The 10,070-nt window shown below is 43.2% G+C and overlaps 1 pseudogene; it reads right to left on the reverse strand.

The window, feature by feature from the left end:
• Positions 1-306: 306 nt before the first annotated feature.
• On the reverse strand, positions 307-2,546 carry LOC100923380 (annotated as a pseudogene).
• Between the last annotated feature and the right edge of the window lie 7,524 nt (positions 2,547-10,070).

Below are 10,070 nucleotides of genomic sequence, written 5' to 3' on the forward strand. Positions count from 1 at the left end.
AGTATAGTCATCTGGGTTGTCATTCTAAAATACAGGTGTATCCTCTCTTGGTTGAGAAGAAATATATTCATTTTAATTCCACAAGCACATATTGAATGTATAATATTTGTTAAACACTGTGCTAGATTTTGAAATTCGGAATCGATTAAACAATGTTTTATGTAAACCAAATGAATTCTGTGCTAAGTGGAGGTCGCTCCTTTGAGCTCCAACTGGTAAAAACCATGATGCTGCAATACAGAAGGAAAATATGATTTCAGGTGTACAGACATTAGCCAATACCACAAATCAAACTGACTCTTTATATTTCATGCAACATTTCACTTTATTAACAGTATTTTACATGATACCTACACATCATATAGATTTCCACTGCAGAGACATCAATACAATAGATAGTGGCTAAACGACATAAGCTTACAGTGAAATCACGTTGGATTTGGGGTTACATTGGATTGGAATTTGGATCTGGGCTAAGACACTGCCACCGTCTACCTGTGCAACCTTGAGCAAGACCTCCCTCCCACCATGGTCTGTCTCCACATCTGTCAAATGATTCATTTGGACTAGATGAGGTTTCAAGTCCCCCTTCGTACCCCTCATGATCCTACAGTCTTGCTAATGGGAATGGTTTGGGGAGACAAGTAAAATCAAGATGCCACCCAAGTATTCCTCTTTCTTTAAATCTCACCATTTCAGAGCAGACTGTTTTGGAATCAGTGAACAAATACACTTAGCTGTAGTTATCGATCTAAAATTAATATTGGCTCCTTCAACATATTCATTATAATTCCCTATGTTTTCCTGGATGTTTATCCAATTTGGCAGCAGAGTGGCTAGAGTGCTGAACTCGAAGTCAGGCAAACCTCATTTCAAGCCCGGCTGCAGACACTTCCCAGCTCTGGAATTCTAGGCAAGTCACTTCACCTTTCTCTCAGTTTGCTTGGTGCAAAATGGAGATTGTGATAGCACCGACTTTCCAGGGTGTTGTTGTTCCAGGGTCAAGAGATCTAGCTATTAGATAATAGCCCTTTGCCACCCTTAAAGCAATAGAGCTCTCAGTATACATATGGTGAGCACCAGACCCGGAGTCAGGAAGTCTTAAGTTCAAATCTGGTATCAGATACTTTCTAGCTGTGTCACTTACAGCTAGTCACTTCACCTCTGCCTGCCTCCATTTTCTCATCTGTAAACTGGGGACAATAACAATAGCACCCAGGTCTCAAGGTTGTTTCGAGGATCGAATGAGATGACATTTACAAAGCACTTTCCAGACATTCAAACACATACAAATACCAGCTACTAACATGAGTAATTGTGAACCTGTTAAATGATATTCGAGCGGTTCTGTCTAAGGACACGTGGGACAACAGCAAAGACCCTTGCCCGACCTCTATCTCATCTGTTCAGCCTCTGTGTTATTACTTCCCTATACATGATAGAGATGTAAATAAGCAAGAGAAAGATGACAAAGAAATCGTCCAGAAACCCCAGAATCCCAAATAAGCCTTCGGGAACCAAATCCAAAGGGGATATCAGGTAGAAAAAGGCTCCCACCAGACACAGGACGATCCTGATGCGAAACATCCAGAAAAGTCCTCCCACGGAGAACACTTCTCGGAAGGCGTGTCTCAGCAGAGTGGGGAGATCCAGAAGTCTGTCCATAACGGACCGGGGCTGTCCCGAGAACCTTCGGTTGTAGTCGTGGATATCCTGATGCAAACGCCGGGCTTCGACGGAGTGCACGTCTTCGGCGAACACGGGGAACAGCAAAGTCACCGTTTGGCGACAGATGGGACAGCTGACCATCCCGAGCCACGAGCCGTAGCGCCAGTAAGCGATGAGGCAGTTGCCGCAGAAGAGGTGGCCACAGTTGGTCTCGATGGGAAGAGAGGCGTGATGTAAACAGATGGGGCAGGACAGGTCCGTGTAGAACTGAGGGCGAGGGGCCGGAGGATCCTGCTCCCGGTGGAGTTGCTCTCTCACCACCCGGACGAGCTCGCGGTTGTTGGGATGGATGTGCTGCCGGGCGTTTCTGAGGAGCACGTAGCCCACCACCACCAGGAAAGCGCAGCCGAAGAGCACGGCCACGAGCACCTGGTCGCTGACTCCTTCGATGAGAGAGTCCTCGGGCAGCAAACCGGGCGCCTGGGAGGGTGGCTTGCCCATGGCGGAGGGCCACGTGGCCCGGACCCGGGTCCTAGCCGGAGGCGACCGAGAGTCCCTGTCCAAGGTCCCCGAGCTCGGCAGCGGCAGGCAGCCGGGGGAAGGGGCGGGAGGGGCGGGGGGTCCCACTCACGGTCGGTCACTGCTGTCCGGGCCCACCGGGGGTCGCTGTGGCCCGGCTTCGGCCAACGGGCCGGCCGCGGCTTCCCCGGAACGCGGAGCGAAAGCGGGCGCGCCGGGCGGGCCGGGCTGAGCGGCCGCTGCTTCTGAGGCGCCGGCGGCGGCAGCGACGGAGGAGCCCCGGCTCGCGGCTGTAGCCGTTGCTGCAGTGCCGGTCGCTGCTGTTGCGGCGGTGGCGGCGAGGACTCTGGGCAGTTCGCGCGGACGTAGGCACGCACGCACAAAAAAAAAAAAAAAAAAAAAAAAAAAAAAAAAAAAAAAGCTTCGGTGTCCGCGACCTCCGGTTGCTAGGCAACCGCGGCTTGCGCCGGCGCTCGCTCTCGCTCGCGCTCGCGCTCGCGCGCGCTCACTCCCGCGCTCTGTCTCTCTATCTCTGTGTCTCTGTGAACTCTCCCTGTCTCCTGTGCCTGTTTCTGTCTCTGCCCCTTTCTCTATTTCTGCCTTCACCTCTCCGTCTCCTTCGTCTCTGTATCTTTGCGTGTCTCTCTTCTGTTTCTTTCTCCTGTTTCCGTGTCTCTGTGTGTCTCTGTCTCTCTTTCTCTCCCTGTCTCTTCTGTCAATGCCCGTCTCTGGCTCCTCTGTTTCTGTCTCGGTATCTCTCTGTTTCTCTCTCCATTTCTCTTTCTCTCTCTCCCCTTCCCTTCCCCCGTTCTTGAGCTGCCCTGGGGGAGGCGAGGCCCAGATGTTGGCACCTGCTGAGGAGGCTTACACTGGGGTGTGTATGTGTGTGTGTGTGTGTGTGTGTGTGTGTGTGTGTGTGTTTGAAAGAGGGAAGGAGGAAGGAAGGGGGATAATTGCGGATGGGGGTGTATCGGGGATTGAATGAGTGTGCTGTGTATCTGTATGTGATTTGAGGAGTGAGCTCCCTCTTCTCTCCTCCTGCCTCAGCTCCTATCACTCAGATGCCTTCTGATTCCCTCTCCTTCCTCACCCCTGTTGTTTCACATGATGAAGTGACTTTAGCCTTTAGGAAAGCTCACCCCTCCACCTGTTCAAACAGTTTTGATAAATCCGACCTCCTCCAACACATTGCCCCCTTTTTATCCCTGCTCCCTCATTTATATTTAATCTGTCCCCCTCTATGAGCTCATTTTCAACTGCAGATACATGTAACCTTTACACGTGTGCATTCTCTACACCTCACACGCTCCCCACAGCAGACATAGACATACAGCACACACACGCACACGCACACACACACCCGCATGTGCTTGCTCACCTGGACTTCCTACTGCCTACAAAAAGTCCATAACTCCCCCTCCTGAAAAAACCCCTCACTTTCTTCTTCTCCCCCTGCTATCATCCTATTTCACTTCTGCCTTTAGGGATTGAACTCTTCAAAAAGGCATCAACAATAGGTGGTGCTTTCACTTTCTTTCCTATCCCTCTCTTCTTAACTCCTTATGATACAGTTTCCCACCTTATCAATCCACCAAAGCTACTCTCTACAATTTACTAATGATCTCTTAGCTGCCAGACCCGATGGCCTTTTCTCAATTCTCCTTTTCCTCAACCTCTTTGTGGCTTGTTCAACATCCTCTTCTCTAGGTTTTTGAGTCATCCCCCACCCCCTCGCTTCTCATGGTTCTCCTCCTGCTAATCAAATGGTCTCCTTTGCTGGATCACACCAGATCCAGATCACACTCTCTAACAGTAGGTGCCCCTCAGGGCTTTGTCTTCCTCTTCCTCTATACTCCTTCCTCTCATCAACTGCCCTTTCTATGTGGATGATTCTCAGATCTACCTACCCTGCCTCAACCTTTCTGCTGACTTTCAATGTCTCATATCCAAGTCCTTCAGATTTCTCAAGCTGGATGTTTAGTTCACATCTTAAACTCTCTATGTCTAAAACAGAACTCATTATCTTTTCCACTAAACCATCCCCATCTCCTATCTTCCCTGTTACTGTAGAGGGCAAACCACTTTCCTCTCAGTCCCTCAAGCTCCCAACTAGGGATCACCCTGGATTCCTCACTATCTCTCACCCCCCATATCCAAGCTGTTGCTGAAACTTGTCGATTTTACCTTTGTAAAATCTCTCAATTATGCTCCCCTCTTTCCTGTGACATTGCCCTCAGGCTGGTGCAGGCCCTCCTCACCTCACAAGTGGGCCAATCTGTAGGAGCCTGCCGGTGCGTCCACTTGCCCAAAGTCTCTCCCCGCTACAATCCATTCTTCATTCAGCCACCAAACTGATTTTTCTAAAGAGTGGATCATGTAACAGAATGCGCCTCTTGAGCCCCCCAGCCTATTTTCCCCTCCCGCACCTAGCTCAAATTCCAGTAGCTTCCTATTGATTCCAGAAGCAAATAGAAAATTCTCTGGCCTCCTAAACCCTTCCTAATCTAGCCCCAACCTTCCTTTCCAGTCTTCTTATACCTTATTCCCCAGCATGCACTCTTCAGTCCTGTGCCACCAGCCCCCTGGCTGTTGCATAATCAAGACCCTTTCTCCTGCTGCTTTCTCTTGCTCCATGCCTCTCCCTCCTCAGCTCCACATACCAGTTTCCCTGGCTTCCTTTAAATCTCAGCTAAAGTCCAATCTTCTATAGAAAGCCATCCTCAACCCCTCTTAATTCCAGTGCTTTCCCTCTATTAACTATTTCCTATTCATCCTGTACATAGCTTGCTTTTTATATCTGTTTATAAGCTTGCTCCCCTATTAGATTTTAAGGGTTTTATTTTTTTTAGCATACCTATATATGAGTATACCATGTCTTACATATACACACACATATACTACACATTCACACATACACACACACACACACACACACACACACACATATATACACAAACCCAATACATATCCACTAAACACAAGTACAAAACCACAATACCATAGAAAAACTATATACCTACATACAAATATACACTGTGTAGTTCCATATACATACACACAATACATGCACATACTAGATACACACATACTATGTGTGTATCTTTTGCTTTTTTTTGTCTCGCCGGTGTTTAGCACTGTGCCTAGTACAGAGAAGGTACTTAATAAATGTTCATTTATCGACTGATTATTTTCTGTATTGTGGAGTGATGGTGCGTAGATACTGTGTGTACTTGTATTGCTGTGGGGAGTATGAGTTTGGGGATATGCTTTTGTGTGTGCTGCTTGTATATGGTGTGCAAGAGAGTATTGTGTAGCATGTGTTTTTGTGCGGAAAGGATGTGTTCTATATATGTGTGTGGTATGAGGTGTGTATATGTGTGGGTGGGTGTGGTACAGTGAGTGTGTGTATGTCTCTGGGTCTCGTATAATATAGATTATTTTGGGATGTGGTATGTATTATGTGATGTCTGTATTGTGGGGTGGAATATATGTTTGTGCATATGTGTGGTATGTATTGTATGTGGGGTATTGCGTGTGAGGAGTATTGTGGGGGGTGTATCTGTTTTTGATGTGTGTGCCAGCCGTGGATGGCTGCGGGAGAAGTGTTTGCATCTTTGTTTGCTGTATCGTATGGTGTGTGTGTTTTATGTGTCTGTGGGTGGGAGAGTATATTGTGGTGTGTATGTATTATCTGTAAGGAGGTTGTGGGGGTGTACGTATGTAGTATATGTATTAAGTGTGTTGTGTGTATACTTTATATATATATATATATTATATATATATATATATATGTTGTGTGTGTTGTCATGTTGTAGTGTGTATATATGAAATGTGTGACATATATATATATATATATTTTTTTATTTAATAGCCTTTTATTTACAGGATATATACATGGGTAACTTTACAGCATTAACAATTGTCAAACCTCTTGTTCCAATTTTTCACCTCTTACCCCCCCCCACCCCCTCCCCTAGATGGCAGGATGACCAGTAGATGTTAAATATATTAAAATATAACTTAGATACACAATAAGTATACATGACCAAAACATTATTTTGCTGTACAAAAAGAATCAGGCTCTGAATTATTGTACAATTAGCATGTGAAGGAAATCAAAAATGCAGGTGTGCATAACTATAGGGATTGGGAATTTAATGTAATGGTTTTTAGTCATCTCCCAGAGTTATTTTTCTGGGCATAGCTAGTTCAGTTCATTACTGCTCCATTAGAAATGATTTGGTTGATCTCGTTGCTGAGGATGGCCTGATCCATCAGAACTGGTCATCATCTAGTATTGTTGTTGAAGTATATAATGATCTCCTGGTCTTGCTCATTTCACTCAGCATCATCAGTTCGTGTAAGTCTCTCCAGGCCTTTCTGAAATCATCCTGTTGGTCATTTCTTACAGAACAGTAATATTCCATAATTTTCATATACCACAATTTATTCAGCCATTCTCCAACTGATAGACATCCATTCAGTTTCCAGTTTCTAGCCACTACAAAAGGGCTGCCACAAACATTCGTGCACATACAGGTCCCTTTCCCTTCTTTATAATCTCTTTGGGATATAATCCCAGTAGTAACACTGCTGGATCAAAGGGTATGCACAGTTTGATAACTTTTTGAGCATAGTTCCAAACTACTCTCCAAAATGGTTGGATTCGTTCACAACTCCACAAGAATGCATCAATGTCCCAGTTTTCCCGCATCCCTCCAACAATCATCATATATTTTTCCTGTCATCTTAGCCAATCTGACAGGTGTGTAGTGGTATCTTAGAGTTGTCTTAATTTGCATTTCTCTGATTAATAATGACTTGGAGCATCTTTTCATATGACTAGAAATAGTTTCAATTTCTTCATCTGAGAATTGTCTGTTCATATCCTTTGACCATTTTCAATTGGAGAATGGCTTGATTTTTTATAAATTAGAGTTAATTCTCTATATATTTTGGAAATGAGGCCTTTATCAGAACCTTTGACTGTAAAAATATTTTCCCAGTTTATTGCTTCCCTTCTAATCTTGTCTGCATTAGTTTTGTTTGTACAAAAACTTTTCAGTTTGGTATAATCGAAATTTTCTATTTTGTGATCAGTAATGATCTCTAGTTCTGCTTTGGTCATAAAGACCTTCCCCTTCCACAGGTCTGAGAGGTAAACTATCCTATGTTCCTCTAATTTATTAATAATTTCATTCTTTATGCCTAGGTCATGAACCCATTTTGACCTTATCTTGGTGTACGGCGTTAAGTATGGATCAATGCCTAGTTTCTGCCATATTAGTTTCCAATTTTCCCAGCAATTTTTATCAAACAGTAAGTTCTTATCCCAAAAGCTGGGATCTTTGGGTTTGTCAAAGACTAGGTTGCTATATTTGTTGACTGTTTTCCCTTGAACCTAATCTATTCCACTGATCAACTAATCTATTCCTTAGCCAATACCAAATAGTTTTGGTAACTGCTGCTCTATAATATAATTTTAGATCTGGTACAGCTAAGCCACCATCATAATGTGTGACATATATGTGTGGGGGTGGGGTTGTATGTGTCTATCTCATTGTGTGTCTCTTATGTGTATTGTGATATGTACAATTGTAAAAAAAAATAACTCTGGCAAAGTTAAATGACAGGTTTAAACCCTGTATGTCATATATGCCTTATCCTATGCAAATGGGCTTTCAATATGCTACTTCCCCCATCATAAAAGAACTCATATATTTTCACGACTTTACACTAATAATCGTCTTCTTAATCAGCTCATTTGTACTATATGTTCTTATTCTTATACCGACAACAAAATTAACTCATACTAGCACTATGGATGCCCAAGAAGTCGAAACCATTTGAACAATTATACTTGTGGTTATCCTTGTCCTAATTGCCCTCTCATCCCTATGCATCTTACATCTGATAATCTATAACCCTCTACCTCCCAGTCAAAGCCATGGGCCATCAATGATACTGAAGCTGTGAGTACACTGACTATGAAGACCTTTCATTTGACTCATATATAATACCTACCCAAGATCTAACCCCTGGCTAATTCCAACTATTAGAGGTAGATAATCGAGTAGTTCTCAAGATATCTGGAGAGATATCTGGTATAGTGTGTGTGGTATCTGTAGTCTATATTATGTGTAGGGTATATGATATGTGGGGGGGCATTTATGTAGCCTATGGTGTGCAGTATGTGTATATACATATTTATGTTTATGTGTGTGTATATGTATAGGGTTTGGTATTTATGTATTTATGTGTGTGTGTGGTATCTGTATGCATTGTGCTGTATGTGTTTCTGTATAGTGTATATAGGGGTATGTGTTTATAGAGTGTGTGGTATGGTGTGTGTATATGTGTATTGTGTATATATAGGGTTTAGCGTTTGTGTGTGAGTGTGTGAATATAATACGTGTGTGGATGTGTTTTGGAATGTGTATGTATATATGGATATGCAATGTGTGTATGGAGTGTGATATATGTGTGTGTGTAGGGAATGTGGTTTGTAAAGCTGTGTGTCTAGTATGGTGTGTACAGTGTGTGTGTGTGTGTGTGTGTGTGTGTGTGTAGATAGATATGGGGTATGTAGTATGTTTATATGTTTTATGAGTTATGTCGCATAATTATGTGTATTGTAGAGCATGTTATATGTATAGGGAAGTGTTTATGGAATGTGTGTATATATGGGGGTATGTGGAATGTGTTTATTGGGGGTATCGTATGTGTGTATCTAATATGTGCATGCAACAGGTATATGGAGCTATCTAGTATATATACTACACTATGAGGTATAGTATATGTATGTGTATATGTAAGACATGGTATATGCATATATGGGTATGCTATATGTGGGGAGTGCTATGTATATTTGGTGGTGTTGCTGTTGTATGTTCATGTGTGGTAGGTGTGCATGTGTATATGTGTGTGGTACGTATTAGTGTATATAGTATGTTGTGGAGTATTTTGTATATGGGGGGATGCTTATGGAGTGTATATGGTATATGTGAGTTGTGAAGTATATCTACGTAGTGTGTGTATGAATAGTATTGATATGTATTGTATAATCTGGGTATGTAGTATTGTGATCTGTAAACTTGTGTGATGTCCATGTGTATGTGAGTAACATGTGGGGTATGTGTTATGTGTTATGTGTAACTTGTATTTTTGTGTATGTGGTATATGGGGTGTATGTGGAGGTGTGTTGTAGGATGTGTGGTGTGTGTATCGTGGGGGTGTCATATGTATATAAATATGTGAGGATGGATATGTATCGTTTTGTGTATCTTATATGTAAACATGGGGTACTTGTGTATATTGTATGTCTGTGTGTGATGTTAGTTGTCTATGGTCTATGGGTATTGTTTGGGCCTGTGTCTATATATAGTATGTATGATGTATGTATTGTATGATGTGTGGTGTGCGATGTGTGCAAATATGTGGGATGTCTAGTGTGTATTGAGATGTGTATATATGTGTGTGCGTATAGCACATGTGTATTGGGGCATGTGTTACATCTGTGCTATGTGTATCTGGCTTTGTGTTTGTGTTTATGTGTGGTTTGTAGTGTATGGACTGTGTATATGGTTTGTATTTGTGTATGTGGAGATGTCAGGTGTATACGGTGTATGGGGGAAGGCTGGGATAGTGTGTGATATGTGTTGGGTGTGTGGTGTGTTTGTAGTTACATGGGGATTTCTGGGAGGTGTGTGCCCTGGGCGTGTTATTAGATTGTATGTACATATGGGACATAGTATGGTGTGGAAATATAGTGTGTATTTGTGAGGTGTGCACTGTTTGTGGTCTGAGTGGTGGTTTTTTGGGGGGGGGAAATCTGTGACAGTGGGGCATATGGATCTGGGTGGGGGTGTTGCGCACTTGTTCTA

The sequence above is a fragment of the Sarcophilus harrisii genome, chromosome X (assembly GCF_902635505.1).
Source record: "Sarcophilus harrisii chromosome X, mSarHar1.11, whole genome shotgun sequence".
NCBI lineage: Eukaryota > Metazoa > Chordata > Mammalia > Dasyuromorphia > Dasyuridae > Sarcophilus > Sarcophilus harrisii.